This window comes from Tenebrio molitor, chromosome 9 (assembly GCF_963966145.1).
Source record: "Tenebrio molitor chromosome 9, icTenMoli1.1, whole genome shotgun sequence".
In the NCBI taxonomy this organism is placed as follows: Eukaryota; Metazoa; Arthropoda; class Insecta; order Coleoptera; family Tenebrionidae; genus Tenebrio; species Tenebrio molitor.
Genome location: NC_091054.1, coordinates 13,620,043 through 13,647,886, shown reverse-complemented (window position 1 = coordinate 13,647,886; position 27,844 = coordinate 13,620,043). Strand labels below are relative to the sequence as shown.

At 34.2% G+C, this 27,844-nt stretch overlaps 1 protein-coding gene across 1 annotated transcript in view; it reads left to right on the top strand.

Annotated features, from left to right (window-relative positions):
- The window catches only part of lov (jim lovell), a 106,841-nt gene that overhangs the window by 3,913 nt on the left and 75,084 nt on the right, over window positions 1–27,844 (top strand). Inside the window, exon 2 of the mRNA XM_069059719.1 lies at window positions 13,875–13,917. The gene's annotated coding sequence lies outside the window, so the exon portion shown is untranslated. The remainder of the gene's footprint in view (window positions 1–13,874; window positions 13,918–27,844) is intronic.

The window sequence follows — 27,844 nt, the reverse complement described above, 5'->3', positions numbered from 1 at the left end:
TAAACATTACTACAGACAAATTGTTACAAGGCTTTTATTAATAAAAATTTGAAATGACAATTTCTTTTATGTTCACCTAGGTACATCATAATTACTTGATTATTGTGTTATGCAATGCAATTTAGCGACCATAAAGTACCATTTTATGGACTAGTTCGTAGCGATAAAGTAAAACAGCAGCATGTCAATATCAATAATTTATTATTATCAAAATCATCGTAAAAATAAATGCATCATTTTGTTCAAATCAAAAAAGTATTACTTCAAATAAAAACTTTCCAAACATCAATCAGATATTCAATTTATCAATTCATTACACTAATAGTTGATGTCGATAACATAATTTACATTATTACTTATCGAGGTCGGTACTGCTGATTTATTTAATTGTTGAATTACTTCGTTCTCAACAACAGAGAGACCTGTTTCTTTTAAAATGTTTGTGGCAACATTGCTTTTCATGCTTTCGGATTCTTCTACATCTCCTTCGGCAACACTAACCCCCCATGACGCATGTTGTCACTCTTTCTTCCGCCAGAATTGGCCACAATACTGACTACACTATCAACTTTGTCAATTCCAAAAATTTTAACTGTGGGAACAACGCTAAATGTGTTTTGTCAAAAATACTCTCCTTCGCACCTTCTCACCTGTGTAAAATCACCGGCGCACTGGGATAGGCGCGAAAAATGAATATGTTTTTGTACAGAGTTAAGTACAAAGTGTCTATAAAAGAACGCATATCAAGAGTGCTGTGGAATTGTGCGGCTCTATAATTTTATTGTGTCAAACTATGTTGAGACCTTGAAGCCGTCAAATCAGATGTCAATGGTCAAATCTCAAATTCTTAAATCTTAGCGTCAGTTGTGGAGTTCGACGTCTTAGTTGCTTTGCTTCTGATTTTCTTCAGTTTTTCTCATTACTTTTCATCTTACAACAATCTATTAAAAACTTGTCATTAATGGACTTACATAACCTCTGTTTTTCTATTTGGTACCACTATATGCTACAGAGCCTCAAAAATTAAATATCTTCGAATTCCACAAAACTCTTCATATACGTTCTTTATAGACACTTTGTAGGGTATTCTACTTAGCGACGGGACCACTCCTGCGACGCCTAATATTAAAATAACCTATAAAACGTAGCTTCATTAATCTTCATCTAAAATAAAAATAATTAAGTACCTACCTTGTTTAACAAATGATGTGTTCCCTCGGCGTTCAATAAAAACTAATCGTACATTTTCTTTACTTAAAGTAAGCCACTTTTTGGCGCATATCCTTCAACTTTCCGTTTCAGATAAGCAACAATACTGGAGAACTTGCTCATGTCTATTACTTCGTTTAAATAAATTGTGATACGCAGCATCCAATATTTGCTCCACAAGACAATTATTGAAATACACCATTGTAGAATCTTTGGCAGTTTTCGTAATTTTTTTCTTTAAGAACCATTTTTTGTACTTACGTGGTGTAAATCTCTTCGTATAATTGTTCATGGGGGGAGTATTACTTAGGGAAGTGTCAGGTAGTATTTGCAATATGTGGTATTGTGTTCTTCTAGTGCAATTACATATACATGGAAGCCTTATAAAGATGTGCAGCCTTCCATAGTAGTTGCAGTAGTAGTAGTAGTAGTAGTATCGGGTGTTCATTTAGTGTTGGCGTTAAATAGTCGATTGTGACCGCACCACTCGTCAGTTTGCAGAGTAAAAACACAAACAATACAAAAAGTGAGGTTAGATTTAAACAGTTGATCCGTGATCATAATCCGTGGTGCGTTCACAATCGACTCTTCAATGCCAACTTTGACAGGAAATTATATGAACACCCGATACATCGTACATAGTATGTGATTGTTTAATTGGACTTCAAAAGCTCAAAAAGAATAACGTCTAACATATTCCACCAAACTTACACAAGAATATTGGTTGTTATTGTTATTCACTAAAACCGATCATAGCTTAGGTTGGTACCAATTTTCCGAGCGTCATAACTTTACTTATTGGTAATGATGAGCAAGACCATAAGGTGCATTTTTAAACATTCTCCTAATTATTAACTGCTTAATTCGGTTCATCAAGCACATCTAAAAGATAATTATCAAATGTAACAAGGCGTCCAGTAGGAGTTATATGTTCTACAAGAATCATTTTTTATTATTAAACCACTCTTCTGGTGACGGAATGTCACAATGCATTAACCTGCCAAATAAAATAATTTTCAAAGCTAATTGAGATATTTTTTGTCAAAATATGTGTGTTATCAATCAGAAAAAAATATACGCACAACCTGACCCAATACAACTTATTTTTTAAGATAACACCATTAATTTTATTAAACAAAAAGTACCTATTTTTTTAATGGGGTTTGTTCGAAAAGGCGGATGGGTGCAAAATTATCTAGTGAACACCTATCTTAAGGAAGTTTATTTCTCAACAACTTGTGTTATGTCTGGTTCTGATTCTTAATCCCTCCTTACGTGAAGAGTGAATTTCTGCTGTTCAAATTTTAATTAATATATCGGGTGTTCATTTAAATTTATCCTGAAACTTCGCGTTGAAGAGTCGATTGTGAACGCACCACTCGTCAGTCTGCAGAGTAAAAACACACAACGCAAAAAATGAGGTTAGATTTAAACAGCTGATCCGTAATCCGTGATGCGTTCACAATCGACCCTTCAACGCCAACTTTGAGGATAAATTTAACGAATACATACATTTTTTTTTGTTTTGAAATTTTGAATGCATCTCTACAAAAACTGAACAATTAGAAATTTTTGTCATTGTCCAGTTATGTCCAATCATGGCATTTGTGATGCGTTAATGGCAGAATGAATAACTGTCACTAGCTCTTCGAGTAAGCGATTCCTTTTCTTGGCTAGATATAATCAGCGAAGTAATTGCTGTCTTTATATTTCTTTGTGAAGATCACTTTTATTTTTTGCAAGAAAATAATTTTTGCTATTTCCAGTTGATGTAAAATGTTTGTGTTTAAGTAGATATCGCACTGATTTTTACAGTCTCAAGGTCTCTAAACTGACAAGATCTCAAAGCATTTGTTTCCAACTTTGACACGATAGAGTCGTAAAATCAAATGCAATTACCAAACAAAAAAGAATTTCTCTAAAACAATCGGGTCCAACCGAAAGTGTGGGAATCCATTTTTGCCTAGTAGCCGAAAATCCAAGTAGGCTAATAACACTGTGTCAAAAATGTAAATGAGTCATTATGTTCGTGTCCGTGTGTATGTTCCGTTGTTTCCCCATCTGTCACTTCCCCGCATGATCGCGGTGACGGTGCATCTCGTCCCGGCATGCAGCACAAACGTTCGGCGAACATCCGCGGGCACCCGTAAAAACCATTAAACCTTTCGGCACGCACTTTCCGCACACAGGCCCTCGATAATTAACGCGGAGCGTATCCGCAGAAGGCCATCATGTCACGTTGGCTTTTTTCAACTCAATAATCATCTTGTCGGACATATGTTTGTTACATTGTGTCCATTGTACGGTTTGTTGGATGCAGATTAAGGCAATCGTTCCTCTCGGACAGCTCTAATGAACAACATCGCCTCGAGAATCCCCATTTTTACGCCGAACGCTCGCTCGCACCGTCCGCCTCTATCAGCGACATGCATTTTTTCTCTCCGCGCTTGCACAATCCGACGAATTTCGTCTAATTGAGCGCGCCCTCCAAAAGAATAGATCAGATAAGGGCCACCGTTGACTGACAGCGTCCTCCCACCACCGGACAAATATTTTAATTGGGAGGCATCGATACAGCCGCTCGAAATCCGTGTTTCGGCTCCGGTTGAATGCTCCGGGTACGTTAAACTCAATTAAAAAGGACGAATTTCGAACGACGTCGACCATAACGATTCACATCATCACCTGAGAGGTGCCGTGTGTGAATAAAGACTGGCATCATCAACAGGTTGTTAGAGTGCTGGGGGCGGGGCCGGACCACAAAACGACGCTTTGTGTCATTCAATCATCAAATTAATCCATTGAGAGCGTAACTCGGCAGCTATACCTGTAAACAGCGCCCGATGGACCTCGGCTGTCCATCGCACTAGTTGAGCTTTTTTCCGGACGGGGACCTCGCAGGAGCGGAGCTAGAGAAGCGCATTCCTTGTGCTTATTCCGCCATATTAACACTCAAATGACATAATGCGACCAGATCAAAACTCTTTGTGATAGCAATTTATTTTTCTCGGAGGCATACAATACGGTTTCCTTGTTTTAAAGTATATTTCCTATAGGTTACTTCGCATTGGCGTACATTTTATAAAACATGATATATGTACTTACAAGGGTGTATTTTTAAAATGTGCCGAAATTTTACCTACGAGGTTGTAGGACAACGTAGAAAACTAAAAGAAATTTAAAAAAATTGTAGCGCAAAAAATAAATGTCATTTTATTTTTTGACATAGGATTTTTTAAATATTTTTTCCGAGTTCTACATGAAGCCAGTAGCTCGTGATTAAAATATCTGCACAACTTTCAAAATCACCCTGTATAAAAAAAAATTAAATACGGATTAGTACAAAGGAGAATATTCTACAAGAAGAGAAACGAATTAAAATGTGCAACAGAAATGTTTGATGTCAAAATGTAAATCACAGTAAATAGAATGAAACGTTTTCCCAAACATTCTCAATTAGGTCTAGGTCCGGCGTCCGCGACGCACCGTTCGCTCAATCCGGGCCGCAATCACTCAGCTCGACTAATTAAAAAGGACGAGACGTCCCCGAAAGGAGCAAGTAACACAGGTTTGTTGTCCTGTCTCCGCCAGCTACACACACACACACACACACACAAACAAATATGGTAGACGGAGTCGCGATTTCCGGCATTTTGCATTTGACATTTGTTATTAAATGCCCACATGTGGTCAGATTGCTCTCCGAGATTATGCAGTTAAATGTAAATCCGAACGCGTTCTCTGAATTACGACCGTCATGACACGGCTTTTCCTCCCATATAGGCGCGTTCCGTTCGTGTTTTCGAACGGGAGTATTTTTAACACCTCGTCAAAGACGCGGAAGGAACGGATCGGCGGATGGGGCACGGAAAAGTCGGAAGTGGCCGCTTGGGGAAATTCGAGCAGGCAGAAATTGGGAGTTTAGAATGAAAAGAAGAAAAGAAGGAGAGAACGAGTTGAAATTTAACAGAATCATGACTGGTAAAAAAAGATACGACAGGAGAGTTCTTGTAAAGATTCAAACTTATCTGGATACCAACAAGTGAAGAAAAATTCTTGTTTCGTAAACAACATGATCTAAAAGTACATACATTAAAATATGTAGGTATATTCCTTTCATTGCAATAACATAATTTTTAAATAAAATAACGTTTTAATAGTATATTATTCAATGAGCGGATAATGATGGCTATTACTCGTGAAGATAATTTTGTGTCACGAGCCGCAAGCGAGTGGCGTAATTCATTCTAGCGAGTAATAGCCATTATTCGCGAATAGAATACTGTACGTTTTCTAAGACTATGAAGAGAAATTGAATAAGTTTCATTATTAGACAAATTGAAACTGACGTTTTCAAATTACATATTACTTTGAATATTTGATGCCATTGCATTAAAATTTGCGTTGCACTTCATAAACTAGTTGCTATGATATTATTCAACGGGCCGTGGGTAATGAATCCTGTTATCTAATCAAAAACACTTGAATAATTAATTAATTACAGTATTATCCAATTGGAGTAGATTTTTTTTAACAAAAAAAAAATCATATAAAAATCACCCAAAAAAGAAACGCTTCTGCCATTAAGTTTCTATACTGAATTAGTCAATAAACATTTTTTAAAATGGTTTCCACTGTTGAGCACAACATATTTATTACAATGGCCTATTTTCGACACGATTTTATTAATAGAAACGGTTATTGAGAATTTTCAAAATGCTCCCTGTATCATCACTTTCTTGTTTTGAATCCAGAAGTGGAATATCGTGTTTTCTCACAACATTGTGGAAGCCTGGCTGAACGCTTTTTAAATACTGACAGTGTAGCTGTCGGAAAGTCTATTGGACGTGTTACAGCAGCTACACCAGATGTTGTGGAAAATGTTAATCAAATTGTTCAACGAAATCTACACATTTCCGTGTATCATTTATCTCAACAAATAAAATTAACCTTTTTCTTTCCCCCTCAAAATTAATTTTCTTCATTTTTTAGGACTTTCCTATTAATCCTCAAAAAAAAAATCAAAGAAAATGTTCTATTTACACCCTTAAAAATATTCCTTGTTTCAACAAATCCTACCTCCTGGTTGCTTGCCGTGAATCCAATTGTGCAATTGGTGTAACAACAATTTGCGTAATAATGAAGTACAAGACATTACTTTGTTTTCTTATGAGGCTTGGTTCACGTTTCTGGTTTCGTTAACTCTCAAAGTTATTGCATTTGCTCAATATGTTATTGTTATTGTTATGTTATTGAAGTGTCACTGCATCCAAATTAAAGGCGAATTTTAGCTCCATCTTTTTTAATAAAACTATTAACTCTCAAAGATACCAAAGAGCCCTTGTTGAACTATTTATAAATCAATTGGATAATGTGGAACTGACAAACTGCTATTTCCAACAGGATTCACCCACTGCTCACACAGCACGAGAAACAATTAATATTATTTAGAAGAGTCTTCCCAGGTCGATTGATAACTGTAGGATTGTGGCCAAACCGATCATACGAGTATGATTCATATGTTTTGGCTCCTCCAATTTAAAAGATGTAGTGTTGAGAAATCCAATTAACAATTTGCAAGAACTGCAACAAGCAATTGTAAATGTCATAGCAAATGTGGGATCTGAAATATTTTTAATAATTCAAAAGAAAGAGTGCAATGTTGTTTACATCAATTTGGACATAATTTCTAACATTTTCTCTAATCACAATTTTTTATTATGTTGATTAAGATATACAGTTTTTTCGGTTTACAATTAATTCAATGCATTCACAGTTTTCACGCCCCTTCCTAGATGTGTACGCCTATGTCTATTGTCATACAAGCAATATTTGCATGACCAATTATGAAAAATATATGAAAAAACATGACAATCGTTTATAGTCACTTGGTATATTTTAATGCTTCCAACTTCAAAGAGGGAGTAAAATTTCTTATTTATCTTCCAAAAGTGCAAAACAAAATCATTTTTTAATTATTTTAATACCTTTTTCGCTAGACAATTATTTTACAATTTTTAGTCTCTTTTATTAGCATAGCAAGGTTGTTATCTTAAAATTTTAAAATGTCTTTATCATTATTTACTTCTTAATAAAAAAATATTTAGAATTTCTTTTATTTTCAACAGCAATAAATAAGAAATAGAATATTCTTTAGCAGTTAGTACCGAGCGATCATTTAAAAAATAAATCGAGTTTGCTTTGGAGCCTATGCTATAGCATGGGTTGCCATAGGTAACACGCCGACTCGATTTATTTTTTAATTGATCGCACCGTATAATTATTATATATATTTTCAGCGTTCAATAATGTTTACAATAAGTAAGATATAACACAGACATATAATAGAAAAATTAATAAATATTTAGAGCTCTCCGTAGCTATGACAAATCTTTGGTGTTTAGAAAAAATTTCGATTTTACCACTTGTAATTTCAGCAACGGGAATTTTAAAATTTAAAAATTCTGGATTTAAGTAACACATTGGTAGTTGAAATTCAAAAAGGTATATTATTAGGCTGTCCAGAAAGTTCTGAGAGTTTTTGTGGTATTCTCTTTCATGATATAAAATAAATGTAAAATCAATTTTGTAATTTTTGTTAGTTTTTTAAAATATGAAGTACACTTGTCCATAAACAATTTGACGTTTCTCAGTTAAATAATTTTCAATTGATTACATTCTGGTAATTGATTGTTTACATGGAAAAAGAACGAAATTGTAATTTAATGTTATATGAATTTAAATGTGGACATTCAGCGGCAGCAGCCACAAGAAATATATGTAGAAATTGAAGGTGCGGGGACGGTAAAAGAGTCTTTTGGGACAATAACGGCGAATATTTGGTTTAATTGTTATTTAATTTTTTAAGTACATAATAGATATTTATTTATTTTTATCTGTTTTTCTAAAAAATGCTCAGAACTTTCTGAACACCCTAATATTATACTCATGTCATATCGTGAGGAAGTTCCTTAACACTGACACAGAACATAATAAAACACAACAAAGTCAAAATGTGGAGGCGAGACGGCGGTAATTATGTTGATTAGCACTGCACTATTACTTGATAGTAATATCCGTAATAGTGTATGTACTCCGGCAAAATTGCCGTGCCGCCGGGTGGTGGAGGGTAAAGAGATATCAAGGTCAACCTGCCTCATGCGTAGCTCCATTACTGTTTAATTTTTCGAAATCGAAATGCTTCATGTTACTTAAAATCCAGAACCTACCAAGTTTTATGTTGAATGTGGCCAAATTGTCGTTATATCCTATTGTAGAAGATTCTACATAATAATCTCTTAATAATTTCTAACTGTTATATCATCGCAAGGATCTACTTATCAAGATTCTGGAAGCTCATATCTTCTTTCATAAACGTAGAGATGCAAGTGACATGTTAAATTATCATCCTTTATTAAAACTATTTAATTTTCATGAAGCATGTTACCGTTTTATGATCCGGCTGGATTCATTAAAAAGTGATTGACTACTGAAACAAATACCAAGAAAGTTGTTGTCTCCACCGTTTGCTTATTAAATAACAAAACAAATGTTGGTGAAATGTCATTCATCCTTGAATGAATGAATTCTTTAACACAAGAAATCAGCAGATTTCTCTGTACTTATACTTTTAGGCATTAATTTTTGAAGCCCACGAACTGCTGAAGTCTTTTATAATACAATAAATATTAAGACAGGGAATATGATAAATCTCAATATTTAAATAATTAAATTTAAATTTCTAAAGCGTTAGTGCAGAAAAGAGAATTAAGTAATTATTTAATAAATACTAATTCAAAGTACAAAATAATTAACGACTATTAAAAAAAATTGCAACGTAGTTTTGTTTCGTGCAAAATTTAAGAACTAAAATCTCGATTTGTTAAATTAATCGCTATATCAACTTACTGGTGTTAACAAATTTTAATTATCTCTCAGTTTAAGTATACCTAATTAAATCTTTAAATTATAGTATTTAAAACAGTCAGAATTTTATGGTTTAGCGTTTTAGATTCATGCTTGAAATATTTCAAGAAATATTAGTTCCTAGAAATTAAAAAGTAATATTTTAAATTTAAATTTATAGCGTTGTAACTGTTACTATGAATAAGAACTAACACTGATAATAATAATTATTATAATTATCATTTATTTTATTGTTTTAATTTTTATATGCATGTACTTACTATATTAAATAACAGAATTGAGTTAAAAAAAAAACTAATTAATGAGAAAATTAGTTAAAAATTAATTAATAGTTCTTTGATACATTCGTTCATTTACACAACTTTTAAAGTACCCATTTGGAATGATACCACACATACTCAGTTGGACTTAGATCTGGTTTTCCAATTGGCATTTTTGCCGTCCAAAGCTGAAAACAGCACTGTTTCTGAATAACAAACATGATATCAAAATCAAATGATATCGTACTTAGCAATGTCCTCAATTTATATGGTTTTTGTTTTCCCGCTTCTGTCTTCAGATACAACGTCCTAATATTTAAAGATTTAGAAGAGTAAGAATCAGAATGAGTTACTTTGTCAAAGCTTAAAAAGAGAATTTGATTGATTTTTGTTGAAATCAAGCGTTAAGAAAAGAAGACATAACGAGCCGATCGAGAAGTCTCCAATACAAAGAAGCCCACGTCATCGGGTTGAAAGGAAAGAAGGCCGATTTATGCTAATTCCTCCTATAACGATAATGTTAATCTGTTAACACGCATTAAAGTCGTTCTTGTAAATAATTCAGTGTTGCTTTATGTAAATAGTCAAGTTCACACGTCACATATCAAGATGGTGAATCATCATCTAATGTTTCCACTAATTACATCGAATAACTCAACTGTGTTCACATAATAAAACCATCATTTCGGATTCTTCACGCCTGCGATGGATGCATTCATAACACATGATATTTACTCGACTGTGCACCGTCTTAATTAAGAATAATTCAAGAAGGCCTCTTCTGTGCCGGCCAATTGGACGACGAAATCGGATTTGGCGTTGAAGAAGGCATCAGCCAGCACCAACAAAGGCCTAATCCTAATAGTTACGATTTACATGTTGTTAGATGATGAATCGCCGAATCGGGAATTCCTCAGGTAGTCGGAATTCATTCTCTTCTTTTCAAAGTGATGAACAGATAAGGAACGATTTGTACTGAATTAAAACAACACAAAGCAATTTGAATGGACGCCTGTGACCGGAATACATCCTTCAGGTGGATAATCGCACCTTGTTTATTTATTTGTTTATTCGTAAAACCATTCTAAGCTTCGAATTCAAGCTGACCAATTGATAACACCAAAACGTAAATAACTTCAACTCCCCAGTAAGAGTTCGTTTTTTATTTGAGTTACATGCTGCCGAGAACTTCCGGTGTAATTAAAACATATTCTCGAAGTTTGGAAGTTATATTTTTTAATAAAAATTGTAAGTAAAGTTTCGTGTTGGTACCTAAACAATCGCCAAAAATAATAACATCGGGTGTTCATTTAAATGTACCAGTATGGTCAAAGTTGGCTTTGAAGAGTCGATTGTGAACGCATCACGGATCAGCTGTGTAAATTTAACCTCACTTCTTGCGTTGTTTGTGTTTTTACTCTGCAGACGGACGAGTGGTGCGTTCACAATCGACTCTTCAACTTCAACTTTGATGCTAAATTTAAATGAACACCCGTTACTAATTATTTGTTTACCTATGTCATTGTCACTATGCCCTTGCGCAATAAAAAAAAAATAGAATATAGCCTAAGGGAGTCCGTTTCGGCTCAGGGACGCGAGGGTCGCGGGTTCGATTCCCACCCAGGGCGGAAGAAAAAAGGCTATATTCTATCTCGTGATTCGGAATTCACGTTAAGCCATTGGTCCCGGTCTATTGAGTTGGTCATCATCATCACGCCCCTCATAGATTTGTAAACCAGTCCTAGACTGTGTAACAACATTTATGTGTATTAAATGTATTAAATGTATTAAATAAATAAAATAAAAGCAGTACATCGACTAAGAAGTAGAGTAAATTACATGACAGTTAAAATTAAATTTACATTGTTACACCACAAAATAGAACAGACTACAATAGAAATGAATAGAAAGAAAGATAGACATCTTTGCAACAGTTACCCCATTATCACTTTGTCAACACAGAAGATACAAAAATGTCCATTCTTGTACATCATGTTTGTATCCAAAGTAAGTAATTTTGGGCATTTTGAGGGTTTTTTAATGTTGTTAAAATTAGCCTATAGTTTTGGTTTTTGTCGAAAGGGACACCCTGTATCCGGAATAATGCAAGAACCCCACCGTCCACCACACAAAGCGCGATAATGGATTATGAGAACGCCGACATATGTGCGAACCTTCATAAACTTATTACGGCTAAATAATGGATGCGTTCTTTGTCAAGAAATTACCTCCTCCTCGTCGCCACTCTAATTATTTACAAATTTAGATTTATTTCTTTATATGCGCCCCAGACGGCTTAATCACGAGACCCGTCCCATCCTTTATTTCATTTTATTTTTTCATTACCGTTGTTGTTATTAATTTCACGAACACCACAACATATAAATTCATTGCCTAAAAGGCATAAAGGCAAACAATAGATTCCTCGACTATTGTAGGCAGAAATATCATCTCCACGGGCAAGGAGTGGTCCTTTAACATATGTACTTGTTCCAATAATAATATAGATAAAGGTACATAATAATAATGTATCGATTCTTTTAAGAGTGTGGGCGTGATTTGCATGTATAGATTGTTTATTTCTTACTCAAACGCAAGAGCTATTGTGTAACGAACTATTTTTTTTGAGTCGTGCGCCACCCCCCGACTACCATCGATTAAAAATTGACACGTGCTGGTTGAGGTTTGGCCAATTTATTACTGAATGGCGATGTCGTACAAGTGATATGCCACGTGTGGGGACGTAAACAATCGCGATGCTTGTAAACATGAAAAATTGTAATTATAAAATGTTAAGTACAGGTTCGGTCGTAGTCAGCAAGAAAATTGTTCTTCTTAAATCATCATAAATTCTACACTGAAAGTAATTTTATTGGTTGCTGATACAGAATAGGAAAAGAAATTGTACCGAAAGTGACAAGCAATGTTTTGTTAAGAAATGTGTCCCTCCGCCACCCGGCGGCACGGCAATTTTGCCGGAGTACATACACTATTACGGATATTACTATCAAGTAATAGTGCAGTGCTTATCAACATAATTACCGGCGCCTCGCCTCCGCATTTTGACTTTGTTGTGTATTATGTACAATAATATACCTTTTAGAATTTCAACTACCAATGTGTTCCCTAAATCCAGAATTTTTAAATTTTTAAAAAGAGATTGCGGTACTATTCCCGTTGCTGAAATTATAAGTGGTAAAATAGAATTTTTTTCTAAACTCCAAAGATTTCTCATAGCAACGGAGAGCTCTAAATATTTATTAATTTTTGTGTTATATGTCTGTGTTATATTATGGGAATTTGGAACAGCTATATCTAAAAGATATGCTTGCTTTTGTTGTTTATTTAAAATAATAATGTCTGGTCTGTTATGCTGAATGTGAATGTCAGTTAAAACTGTGCGATCAAAATATAATTTGTAATTGTCATTTTTCAAACAACTTTCTGGTTTATAAATGTAATGTGGTTGTGTATCCTTTAATAAATTGAATTTAACAGCTAAATTCATGTGTATAATTTTAGTGAATATATCATGACGTTTCTTATATTCGCTTTGAGCCAAAACGGTGCAAGAAGAAATGATGTGTTCAATGGTTTCCCCTTCAGTTCCGCAAATCCTACATTTATCGATGATCGATTGTAAACCGCATATGTGTTTTTTTATAATTTCTTGTATTGATAACACGATCTTGTATTGCAAATATAAAATCCTCAGTCTCAGGGTGAATATTTGATTTCTTAAGCCATGCATGAGAAGCCTGAATATTAATTTCTGGTTGTTCCAGTTCTTTAAAATATCTCCCATGTAAAGACTTCTGTTTTATATTTGCTATAGTGTCAGGTATATTTGGCTCAACAATATCTGAAATTATATTATCACTTAAATTTAAAGGTGTGTAACCTTTATCCGCTGAAACCAAAGCATTAAAAGAAGTGTTATCAGTTATCACGAGCTCTATTGTGAAAATAATTTTTTAGTGAAGCAATTTGATTGTGTTGTAGAATTTCTAGATTTGAAAAACCCCTACCACCATTTTCGCGTGGTAAATTAAATCTTTCAATAGCAGATTTGGGGTTTGAATGTTTAAATTAGTTTTGGACCATTTTATAACACCAAAAGAATAGGTCAACAATGCAACAGCATATGTATTAACTGCTTTAATTAAATTATTACCGTTTAATTTTGATTTTAAAATAGATTTAATTCTTAAATAAAATTGTTTTTCTAAATTTTCTTTTATAATTGAATGTTGAATATGATTTGATTAAGAAATTAGTTTTAAGGAATAATTCCGAGACAAAATTTGTATTTATTACTGAATTATTGTTACAACAAAAAACTAACATTTTGAACCCAAATTTTACATTTTTTCATAAGGTAGCTAAAACATCTTCAGTATTTTACATACATATTTGAAACATTTTTAAATTACCGTCATTTTTTTTTTAATATTTTCTAATAATATTTTTTTGTTTCAGTTAATGTCTTCTGTTCCGACTTTTCCAAATCAATCGACTAGGGGTAAGTGAAAAGTACATACTTTTGTTTTGGAATCTTTATATTTGCATTCTTTTACGTTTCGAAATTTTAATTTAAGTTTGTACTATTTAAGAATTACGATATGGAAGAAGAATAAGTGAGAAAAAGGCTATTTGTGTGATAACTTTAGGTATCTCATTATTAATCAAGAAAATAAAAAACATTAAGATTAGTATATTATGCACCGAGGGAGTGAAGTGGATGATTTTTACCCAAGGTGCAGTTTGTAGCCCGAGGGTTCTGCAAAGCACTGAGGGTAAAAATCATTCACTCCCGAGATCCATATACTATTTATTGCACGACCCAACGATTGTAATTGAAAAAAACCGAAAATTTGTAAATTGTCACTAACTGTTAAGCTAAATTTAAATGTCATGTTGACAGTTAAAAATAATTTTTAACCTTTCGGCTTTTTCAATTAAAATTTTTGGATCGTGCAAATAATAGTGGCTTCGCCTTCGGGCTACAAACTGCACCTCAAGTAAAAAAAACAAATTAATTTGAAATAAATATGTATCATAAAAGGTTGAATTGGCTATGGATTTTTGCCCCAGGGGAAAAAAGATGGCTAAAAGCTTGAGTTGGCTATGGTTTTTTGCCCAAGGGGTAAAAAGACCCGGTTTACTCCATACAATCAGGGAGTAAAGTTGCTCATTATACAGGCTGTTTGATGAAAAACGCCTCAACCCATAACTTTTTTATTTATTACCCGATTTCAATGAACAAAAAAATCAAAGATATGGTTTTTCAAGCGCTACAAAACAGCCATAAAATGTATTTTTTTGGCGTTATCTTCAATAGCTAACGATAGTCAACTTTTTTTAATGGACACATGTAGTTTTTTAGGCTTGGTCTGGTAAGGGTTTTTTTTCTGAATCTAATGATGTATTGAAAGTTATCATTTGATTCATAGCTAACTGAAAAAAAAAATAAAACATTTTTTTGTGGTTCAGCTTATTATAAAATTTTTAAGAGTGCCGTGAAAAACAATCGGAATACAAAGTACGATAAGTGTCATCTAAACGTCAGCTTAGAAATTTTCATCTGCTTTTTTAAACTTTTTTTACTTAAGAATAAAATAACGTTGTCAGTCATGCAGGATAGCAGTCATTTGACTATTATTTTATGTTCGAGTGTAAGAAAAATCGTAATTCGTTAAAAACAAAAAGTTAATAGAAAAAAAAATAATTGTTATTATTCATGTTTTCTAAGAAAGTAATAATAAAACTCTTCAAGATTGCACCTGAAAATTTTCAAACTCACACTTGACATTTGTTGCTATTTGTATTCCAATTGTTTTTCACGACACACTTGAAAATTTCATAATAAACTGAACCACAATTAAAAATTGTTTTATTTTTTTTTCAGTCAGCTGTGGACCAAACGATAACTTTTAATACATTATTAGATTCAGAAAAAAAAACTTTACCAGACTGAGCCTAAAAAACTACATGTGTCCATTTAAAAAAAAAAAGGTTGACTATCGTTAGCTACTGAAAATAACTCCAAAAAAATTATTTTATGGCTGCTTCATAGCGCATGAAAAACCATATCTTTGGTTTATTTGTTCATTGAAATCGGATAATAAATAAAAAAGTTGTGGGTTGAGGCGTTTTTTATCAAACAGCCGGTATGCAGGTCGTGCAAAACATAATTTTGTAACTTTCATTTTTTCTCTTTAAAATTCAGATTATACTTATAAAGATTACAACACAAAATATATAAAGATCTTAAAAGAAAATAAAGAAAAGCTCGACCAAAATAAGAAAAACAAGATGATATAAAATTGGAATAAAGGCTACCGGATTATTAAAACATTATGAGACTGACTTGAGACTGACTTAGATTTGAATTTTGAAAAATATTTGATTTCTTGCGACTGTAGGTACAGTTGGTTGCAAAAAAAATGGGAACTGGGAGAATAAAATTGACACATTTTTACAATGTTTCCATTGTGTGAAACCTTCTCACGAGAGATAGGTTAGAATTATGGTCAAAGTGAATGACATTTAAAAAAATTAATTGAGAGGTATTGTCAAGTAGATAATTAATTGACAAATGGACAAAACCAAATTTATTGCCGGAACATTATAGATGTGGATTGGGGACTGCTCGTTAAGTTGGCACTACCAGGAAAAGTAACTAGCCGCGCTTATTGCGTATGTGGAATTAATGACAGATTTCTCACAAACGTATAAGTTTTAAGCGACCTTGAGTTTGACAATCCACATCTAAAACGTCTTTACTATACATGCATTACGGAAAGTTTCATTTCCCGTTTTTTTGCAACCAATTGTACTATGTAAATATTGAAATAATGGTTTAGAATACGTTTTAATTTTAACAAGATACCATTTTCTATTTTAAAATATAGATGAAATATTTTTTATACTGTCGTACAATGAAGGACATGGAATCCTGGGCAGTCTGTTATTGTCATTTCAAAAAGTGTCAATGTAAATGCACCTTTACCGTCATTATGATTGATATTTTCAAAAAAACTGTCAACTTGGTTATGAGTAGCTAAGGTATGGTTTAGTAATTTTGACAACTGAATCACACATCTGCCCAGTTTTCCGTGTTCCCAATAGTAGGTACTATGGCGGCCAAAAAATTTTAGCCGTCAATTTCTGTCACTTCAAAAAAAAAATTGTAAGCCATACTTTATTGTCATTATGATTACCGTCGTGATTATGATTATGGTATTTTTTGGGTGGTAAATTTGAAAACTCGACATTATTTACACCGACGTTTACATCAGGTTATCTATGTACGACTGCTCTAATAGATAACCTGAGGTAAACGTCTGTGTAGTAGAAAATGACAAAATGTACGACTGCTCTAATTTTGTTCATTCATGTCGGATTTCTGGAATATCTGAGCTTTAAACAGTTTAAATTGATTGTCAAAATGACAAGATTCGAAAGTGGGGTTACGGTTCCTAAAGGTTTATTTATACTTTACATGAATGTCAAGATAGTGACGGCTAAAATTTTTTGCCCGCCGTAGTACTACGTTTCAAATAATTTCTGCGTCAGAGCCCTTAACTTTAATAATCCAACATATGTATGTGTTTCAACAGTTTCAGCAAGATTAGAAACGATTCTGGATCGCGAACGGTTCTTACATGAATGAGCCATCGCCACTAACATTTCACCGCGCCTCCCTCCCATCGATGCGGTCAAATAAATAAACCAAAAACCATCAAAGTTACGTTATATGTTTTCGATATTTTTGTTTTTCATAGTTGCTCTTGATCAGGAATCTGAAGCTAAATCCTTCCGAAGGACATTTTATTCTATAGTGAATGCTCCTTGAAACGTTTAATTTGATATGTGGTTGGATGCATGACTGACTGTGATAATGTGTAGTACTGTACTTACTACAACGTCGTTATTCATCTAGTTCGCCGTGTTGTCGTTAGCGCTGTATAGAGGGCGTACTGTCACACTGACTCTTAAACTTCCGGTTATGGGACCTCAATAGGTCACCGAAACCAATCATATCTTGAAATTCCTCCATTATACTTATTTCACAGTTAAAAAACGATTCTATTTATTCAAAAATGTCAAAGTCAATTAATTTTACGTAATTTGTATTTTTTTTTTCTTAAAATTGTAACCGGACTCTTGCAAAAGATATTTTTATATTGTAGCGTAAATGTTCCTTGAAATGTTAAATTTGATGCGTGGTTTAATGCATGGTCGACTATGATAATATCCAACACTTCATCTAGTTCACAGTGTGGTTGTTGCTGTTGTACAGAACTTGTACTGTCACTGGTCATATCCGGTTTTCGGACATGACTTTACAAAAGCATCTTGCAAATTCTTGACTGTACGAGAACGAGTCACTCATATTGACAAGAACTGTCATTTTGACAGATGATGTGCACCAACGATGAAAAAATGAAATGGTGTAAGTGTAGTGTGTTCCATTGTGCGTCACGTTCAAAAGCTGCGGCGCTTTTTCGTGACCACCTGTATAAAATAATTAGTTGTCAAGATATTATTTCCCCCAGTTTTTGTTATCGGCCAGCCCCGGAATCATTTGCCGGACCGGGCCGCAGCAATAGCTTGCAATTAGTCAGGATGGAATTAAAGCAATTATCTAGTTAACGAATCGTCCGGGCCCGGAGCGGGATCCGGCTCATTTTTGCGGCCCTTTTCCGCCGTCAAAATCCCTATTTAATTTCACACACGGTCATCCCCCGTGATTAATCGCGGCCGAGTTCACCTTTTTGTCGTTGTTCTTGTTCCGACTTTTTAATAAACCCATCAGAGGACGGTCAGGTGTGCGCGTGCAGTCGTCCATCGGCGTCGTCGACGCTGCGGCGACCTCCGCCGGAGTCGTCCTTCGATCTGGTCGGGTGGTAATGGCGGCACGCCCCCCATTGTACGAAATGCCATTAAAAATTTCACATGGCACTTGCTCTTTGTTCAGTCGATGGCATTTCGAAGAGGACGTCCCACCTGGGACGCCCGTTGTCCACACGATGTGTGAGCGCTGGCACGTCTTTCCACTTCCGGATCCGCTTAACCAAGGACGGGGAAATGTCAGCGATTAAGATTTATTCGATGGCCCTCCGTCGACGCCAAATATCAACGGTCGCAATAAACAACTGACCCTGTGCACGCGGCGGAGGGACTCCGGACTTATCAGATGGGACGGGGATGGCGCCGGAGTGGCACACGTCACACATTCTTCCTACCTAAGGCCGATAAAAAACACTGCCGGAGTAGCGAATTGTTTCGCTTTGCGCAGGGACTTCCGTCTGAAACTGAAGAGAAATTGGAGCCAATTCTGGCAATCGTGGGGGATGTAAATAACACCAAGTCCCGTCAGGGAATAAGTTTACAAGAACAACAATACTTGCCTTTATAACCACATGTTGCATTTTGTATATCTGTGCACGGACTGCATATTTTTAAGAAATCCCTCCCACCTTCATGTAGGATTTTTTTTTAAATTTGCTATTTTTGCACTTTCAGTTGGAGTCAGTTGTTTTTGTTCTCGTTCTCTTACAAACTGAGAAAAAGTTAAAAACATTATTTTGAAAGAAAAATAAAAGTCAAATAAAAAAAAAAATCGAATTGCTTATACTACAGGGTTATTGTAAATATTTGTTACTCGTAGTTGGTTGTGAAATCTGCCACCCACAGTACACAGCGCAACCGTACCGTACTAAAGGTAAATTGATGTGAATACTTGGTTGCCTACATTGAAGGGGAATTAAAACGATGTATTTTAAAATAAAAAAGTTGTTACAAACAATTAAAACCAGATCACCCTATAATAAATTGTGTTTGTTCAATTGATTAAAATTTTATTGAAAATAAATGAAAATTAAAAAATCAGCACAGAAACAAATGAAAGAATGTTCAATCTTCTTTGGCTATGTTCAAAAATGTTTTTCCCTATAATATTGGGGCAGTAACGAAGTAATTTATTCCTGTGGTCTTTGAAATGTCATTTAAATACTTGGTCTTTAAAATACCTAAAAAGTAAGATTTATTCGTGGGGTGTATTTTAGTCATTTCTTTAATCATCAACAGCTTCTTCTCTCATAAACAAATATTGAATGTTTACTATTTTATATTTTTCTTTCTTACAAATTTAATTAATACGTAAGTTTTCTTATTTTATAGTTTTAATTATTCAATGTACTCGTAATTGTTTAAGCTTGTCGTGATTACGTTGGGAAAACTAAAAGCCTTGGCCCGATTAAAATACTTTTAAAGGTTTTAATTCACGGAATTAATTCATCAGCTAATTAACGGTTAATAAACCTATAAAACTTACGAAATTGGTTTAAAAACAACAGAGTGTATATTTAAAACAATTCAATTTTAAGGAATCAGCTAGGATTCTCAATAGAAGTTTATTAAAATGTTTCGTCATGAGCTATCTTCCATTAATCGTTATACTAATATTTTCTGTCATTAACAAACATCTTATTACGTAAAAACAAAATCTTGTGGAAGTTTAATGGACAATGTGATCTACCTTTTTTGTTTTTTATATTGGAACAAACAATGAAATCACTTTCTTGTTTCTGATTTGATATCACTTATTTTTATTTATACTTTTCTTGTCTTTATTGCAAATTAGCCAAATTAAAAATTTACTCTTGGGTTTTACTAAACATAACTGATTCTCTAGATACCCCTACATTTTTTTAAATAATCAGATAAAATTCGAAAATGTTCAAAAATTTTACATGTTTATTAAAATTATAATAATTTCAAAAGTGTAACCTTAGCATTTGCTGCAGTAATTTCTTCAGGTTCTTCAGCATAATATGTATCTTCGACATTTATTTTATATCATTAAAAACTTGTCTACATAAATTTTCACTGGTGTCAAGGAATTTTTAAAATTTATCTACTACTAATCATTTTAAATTTAGTAAATGTCAATTAACTAAGTTTTTAAAAACCAGTTTATTATTTTAATCTTACGTGAGCCGTAAAAAAAATTAGTAATTACATCTTAGGAGAAAATGCTATTTTTCATTCGGTATTTTGTAGCCTAGGCTCCACCCTCTGGTTGCATTACATTTAGGAAAAATGATGCATTTCTCTCTCTAGGTGTATAATATAAGGGGTGAGTCAAGTTTTATCGCCCGCACGATTAACCCTATTAAAAAATTAATAAAAATTACGAAACTTTAGTGTTACATTCCCTTGATATAAGACTGTGCAATCAATTTTCCAGAGCCATAAAATTTTAAAAATCGATTTTGAGCAAAAAAACATTTTTTGCACTACCTGTATATAATGAGCAACTTTACTCCCTGATTGTATGGAGTAAAGTGGCTCTTTTTTCCCCTTGGGCAAAAAACCGCAGCCAACTCAAGCTTTTAGTCATCTTTTTTCCCCTTGGGCAAAAAACCATAGCCTATTCAACCTTTTATGGTACATATTTATTTCGAATTAATTTTTTTTTTTTTCACTCGAGGTGCAGTTTGTAGCCCGAAGGCGAAGCCCGAGGGTCCTACAAAGCAACGACGGTAACAATCATGCATTCCCGAGGTGCAGATACTATTATTTGCACGATTCAAAAATTTTAATTGAGAAAAGCCGAAAGGTTAAAAATAATTTTTAACTGTCAACATGACACTTCAATTTAGCTTGACAGTTAGTGATAATTTACAAATTTTCGGCTTTTTTCTATTAAAATCGGTGAGTCGTGCAAAAAATAGTATATGGACCTCGGGAGTGAATGATTTTTACCCTCAGTGCTTTGTAGAACCCTCGGGCTACGCTACAAATTGCACCTCGAGTAAAAATCATCCACTTCACTCCCTCGGTGCATAATATACTATTTTTCGTACACGCTTATTCGCAATTAACACATTTATGAAATTCGCATCAAAAGAAAATTATTCGTTTTGAATTATTCCAATTTTAACATTAAGAGCGAAAAATGACCAAGATTTACAACTGCAGGGTCATAAATAAATATCTCATTGTTGGGAAACATCTGTTGACCACTTTTCTAGTAATTCTTAAGTCCCTAAAGAGTACTATAAACAACCTACGTATATTAATGTAGCGGTTATTGAATTAAAACGAAATCTTTACCTGTTTTATTAAAATTTTTGAAATTTTTACAGATTGTTCTACAGTGATACACAATCATTCCTGAATTTTTTGAGAATTTTAAATTATTTAGAAGTGGGTGTTTTCGCTCGAGCGGTAAAACTTGACTCACCCGGTACAATTTTGTGCTGTAATCTATTAATTCTTTCTCTAAGAAAGAAATGAAAAATATTACTGAAAAATGTAACAAGTGTTCAATTGAAATGTTCATCAAGTTGGCTTTGACTTTATTTTTTAAAAGACAACAACATCGTAAATTAAGTTGGTTAGACAAAGATAGCGACAAAGATCAAAGCCAATTTGATGAACTTTTCAATTCAACACGGGTATTAAACAATGTATTCTATTCTACTATAGTGCATTCATTTTAAATGTTGGGTTTTGTAATAAAACTTGCCTGCTTTGACACTTGTCCGAAACTCAGTGAATCTAAAACTGTGTTCAATATATTCGGGTCCAAAATTAAAGAATGGTGGGATCGAGATCAACTTTTAGAAGACCAAGTGAAACCATTAACATTTGTTGCCAATACTGGTGAATCATCTAGTGAATTTGATTCAGATGACGATTAATTTTTTACTTGTTTACGTATTTTATTATTTATTTTTTACTTACTGTAAAAGATACATGTAATGGATACTTTACTAATTACTCTTATTTCTTTATTAAGTAATCTTATTTGTCAAATACATTATTTAAAATCAACAATCTCTTTACATTTTTTTGGTCACTGATCACAAAATGTGTTTTAATTTTTTTTTACTTGTGGATATTTTAACGTCTCTTTCTTTTGCTCGTCGATAAGATGGTGAAAGTACGACGTGGTACCAGTTTTATATGAACAGAGGGATTCCTACTTTACGGTACCGATACAATGAAAATTTGCCGCTTTCGTAATTTATGGTGTTTTGAGTTTACAACTTTACCCAACGTTTAAAATGAATGCCCTATAGTTACAATTTTTATTCTGTTTATTCTTTCTGTAACTATGTTATTCCATTTTTTCAAATTACATTTCTTCCTTTGTTATTATTTATACACCGTAATAACTACAATTTTGTCTCTTCCGCACTTGCGATTCCTGTCAATGAAAAAAATTAATCACTTTAGAATTAAAGCTCTGTGTGATGATCCCAGGCGATTGTAACCCACCTAGTAAAAATCTTCCGCTCATTGCAAAATGGGTGTGAAGGCAGCGAAGACATATGCATATAAACAATAATTCAACTTTCACTCGAAGATTGACCATTTATCAGCACGGATGACCGCGATCACGTAACCCATTCCTTCGATTCTAGCCCGGCACGATCATCTCCAGCAAGTTCACGACACTCTCCTCCCGACGAACGCAACCGGAGCATTTTTCAACCCAAATACCCAAATAATTAAAAGCTCACTCGCCGTATGAAAGTTAATAATTTAATTGATACATTGATAATTACGCCGATTTGTAATGGCCTATTGAGTCACTTCCTGCAAGTGCAAGACCAGGTTTACATTCACATTATTTTGTAAATTAAAGCGAAGACGAACCTTTTGTTGTTCCACACGCACACAACCTTCATGTTCACATTATGTTCATTTGTTTCTTTTTTTTTAATTATTATCGTTGTGAAAATGATATCTGATGTTGTTGAAACTGTTTTGTTATTATTGTTGTTTTTTTTTTAGTGTAACAATGATAAAATTACGGAACCTTGGAGGATTTAGCGACATTTTTATAATTATTCACAGCACACTTGATCACCGGCCATAAAAAAGCGATCATTGCTTCAGTACATTCGATGCCATCGGGCTCACATTTAAGTCCTTGTTGTGTAAACAAACCTACACTGACAATGAGGCAAAATGCCACGTGGCAAAGGTCGCACTGAAGGTGCATTCTTGCGGAGGCACATGAGAGCTTCACACGGTTTTTTGACTTTCGAAGCAAATTTTCCATTCGGGTTTGCAAATTTTGGGACTGAGCTTAACAATTTAACACCAAACCAGTTGCTCAAACTGTAAGAAGGATGTTATTATAATAATTTATTTTATTCTTGAGGTCTTTACAAATTCCTTGTTTGTGGCAGCATGATGAAGAGTAAGCTAGAAACACTTTGGAAGAAATATTGTTGTGTTAAGAAAAAAATAGTTGCATATTTGTATCAAGGCCAAAAAGTGCATTTTTTCATGTTTTTAAGCCTCGGCTGCGCCTCGGCCAAAAAACTCAGACTCGGACGAATACACAAATAACTAGTTTTTTCTTAACTTCCTGTTGATAGTCAATACGAAATTGTTATTGAAGGACTTGATGCTTCCAAAACAAAAATTTTCCAAAAAGTAAAAATTTTCAAACCAAAACTCGAAATTCTGCCTTCCTCTTCAGCAGAAGCCACCTCACAGTGTTCGCAAGATTTATGGATACACGTGCAGAACGCGAGGGACGTTAACGACAATGGAAGAAGTAGCCGGTAATTAGCCTCATTGTCCTCATCTCGGGTCGCACGCTCACATGTGGGAGTTCTTTCGATCTGACTCCCGATAAGGCCTAAATTGCGTCTAAATTTTACAACTCGTGTGATGCAAACGGCCCTCGTTCCGACGCAACACCACGACCGAACACAAAAATAATAACACACAACATACAGAAAATAATAATTAAAAGCGTGTTTCCCACGTCTTCGGGCCAACGTTTATCACTTAACACTCGCCTCGTAAATGTAGTAATAATTGCACGTTTGCTGTTTTGCCCGCGAACTATTGTTGTTAAGTGCGAGGTTTTATTTAAATGGGGGCAATTAGCCAGCGTGGACTCGAACCAGGTCTCGTCGACCGCATAAATCCACAAGCGAGAACGACACCGATCCGGCGACGGTTTGCGATGTCCCATCGACCAATTATGATGATTTCGTGGGACACGTGATACTGCTCCACTAATAAAATCAAAGAGAGTTTTCAAATTGACCAGTCGCAGTGGCGACGAGCTGTCAAACGATTTCGACGGACCAATAGAATGTAGCGATCTTGAAAAGCATCAAATCGGAATGAATCCTTAAATTAGAAATTGATCTGATTTGACATTTTACCTTAGTATCATCAGCCTCACTTTTGACTGTACCGAACAAGAATTTATTGAAACATGATGTTGCGAAGTTTACGTGAACGCAACAGCAACAATTATCTCTTTACGTTACGGAGATAATGTAAAAAATATACGTAAACGTACGTTCAAAAATACTATTTTTTTTGCATACTTGAAACAAAGAAAGCAAACGCATAATACATATGTACACAACACAGCCGTAAACACAGACGTAAACGTCAGACATTTGTTTTCTTTATAACTGTTTGATACTTACATTACCGCCTACTCTATCTTTAGTTACATAATAAAACGCAATAAGAATGTCAAGTGCAGTATAGACGTACCGTACTTAAAACACGTAAATAAAAGACAGTTACGTTGATTGAGCACATAAATACACAGTTACATAAACGTAATCATAAATAGAGAATTTTCTTAAAAGAACTTTACAGATGCAGTTAACACTAACTTTAAGTTGCTTACGGCGATTGCCAATTCAAAGCTATTTTAATAATGGCTGATTTGACGTTCGTGTAAAGTACGGTATTTTAACTTCAACATCATATGCTCTTACAACAGGAGAGAATTTATTTTGAAAAGACACTGTCAGTAAACAGAGACGTAGACGTAGAGATAGCTATTTTTCACAACGTGAAATTCTAAGTATGTTACCATTATTAAAAAAATCAGTAAAAATATGTGCATAAACTTAACAAATAAATACGTAAATGAAAACGAGTTGCAACGAGGGAACTTTGTTTTAGATGAGTTGGCACATATGGTTAACGCTAACGTTAAGTTGATCGGTTTAACGTTTATGTATAGTAATCTTTTTAACTTTAAACATATGTCTAAAACAACAACAAAAATATATAAGCATAGCAACAACGGCAAAAAACCTAACGTAAGCGGAGATATAGTCGTCGTGGGATATTTGTTTGGCTTAAACGAAAACGTCATGTGAACTTTACGTATTGCAAGTACTTAGTACTTAAGTGTGGTAAAGCTAGGTTCAGTAAGGGACTATAGTAATATTAACAATAAAAACATTACGTAACGACACAGCAACGTTAATAAGGGAAGCGTGTTATGCAAATAACGCTGAAATTAGTTTAGATAAAGTTGTTGAATATAAACGTAAACAGAATCACGTAAGAAGCTACTTATCGTAAACTATCCCATTGATTTCTTGACGTAACTCCAGTTTAGGTATAACAATAGGTATAGTTTCTGTACTTTAGTTACGTTAACGATACATTTTAAGTTTAAGTTAAAACATTGCAAATAACGTATCTACATCTTCTAATAGTACTAATAATACGTAAAGGTAACTATAATGGTAATATTATGTAGATGCAAATATCTAACCGAAATTGTTTACTTTGTTTAATTTCAGTTTACAAAACTAATAAATTAGAACAACAAAATTATAAAAACGTCTACGTCAACTCACCTAAAACTATACAATAAAATGTAATGCTTACTTTAGTGATAATGGTTTATAAATACTTACCTATACATAAAACAATGATGCGTTTCGTTAAGAAAGTAGTGTTTTCTTTAAGATTATACAGAAATGTTTGCTTTGAATTTACATAAGCGCAATCGCAAGCGTAAAATCATTTTAGCTGCTCGTGTTGTGGGACCTTTGCGGTATCTACACGGTTGAGTAGTAAAATAAAGTAGTTTTCCAATTTGGACAACCATGATTTTCTGTTTATCATTTGACTCTTGATGTCCACTTGTTTGTTACTAAAGCTAAAAATATCCAATGCACGCCAAAGTTTGGAATAATGTAAATATTGTCGTTACCCTTAAGCTTTTCGAAAAAAACTCAAAGAGGTGAATTTAATTTATTTTTAATAGAACGATTTTCCGTTAATTTTCAATTTTCTAATCAACGTCATCGCGCGGAAACGGAAAGGAGCAGAAAAATGAAAATTATCCGAAAATATTTATGACTTATCAGAATGGGTTCCGAAAAGCCTAGGCAGAAAGAAAATGTTCTCATTATTCCAAACTTTTGGCGCTCACTGTATTATTATACAAAGTGTTCCAAAATGATTGTGGTACATATCGTAGTAGGTTCTGACAATTTGAGTGTTTTGAATTTTGACGCATGCTATAAAAATGATACCAACTATCAAGAACCGTCAAAATGACAAGTATAAGAAAGATTAGGTTTATCAATAAAAAAAAATATTAACTACAAAATAGAACTCCTTAGAATAATACAATGTTTTGACGAGTTTTCGTTGGGTAAACCCGAGGTATCATTTCACTTTCATCCGAATTTTTGAATATGTATTGACAACAGGCAGTGAATGACAGAAATGATATTTGACACTTGTCAGCCGCTTGAAGGTTATGTTTGGTGTAGTGTAGTGCGGGACGTTATCTTCGAAAGGTGGCAAACAATTTTTCCGATGCAAGCACCCTACGATACCACAATCGTTTTGGAACACTTTCTAGAAGCGGTGATGCATAATAATTGTTTAGGGAAACTCCGTACGTCAATGTGTAAAGTGTTTGTGAATTCGTCGATTGAGAGTTTCCGGGGAAACACGCGTTGTTCCACCGTCTGGAAAACGGCAAGCCGGAGAGGTATTCGTCCCGATCATTTTTCCGCAAAACACCACCACGTAAAATTCCACCGCGGTTCTGGCCGGGCCGCCGCCGACCACCGCTCACTTGATGTGGGTTCGAGTAATTCCCGTTTTATATGTGCTGTCTGAAGTAGAAGTTTTCGCGGTTCGGCAAAAATCCGACTCCGCAGATCCACCCTCGCAGTTCGGGGTGGCGAAGAAGAAAGAAACGGACAACATTTTATCCGGGGACAGCGTCGGATACCTGGTTAAATTGCGCGAGTTTTGTAAAGCTGTAAAATATATCGGTGCGTCCAATAAATTTTCCGGATGGGTTTTCGATGGGTCTAAATTAGATTAGATGGGAAAAAGAAGTCGGAGCTCGGAACGTTTTAAATCAAGCAGGCGTGCCTGTGAGGCTCTATCATTTACATTTCGACAAATTTACAAGCAGTTTAATTAAGAATGGGGCACTTTGTTATTTGCACACGTGATAACTCACTGACGTGTGTGATGGACGACTCGTTGCTTCTCGCTCGCGCTCGTTCGTCGCTGAGTTATTTGCTATAGCTACCTGCAGGGCCGTAATAACCCATAAATTTCAGGATGAGATTATTTTCGACAGTATACAATAAAATTAAAGAAAAGTTGTT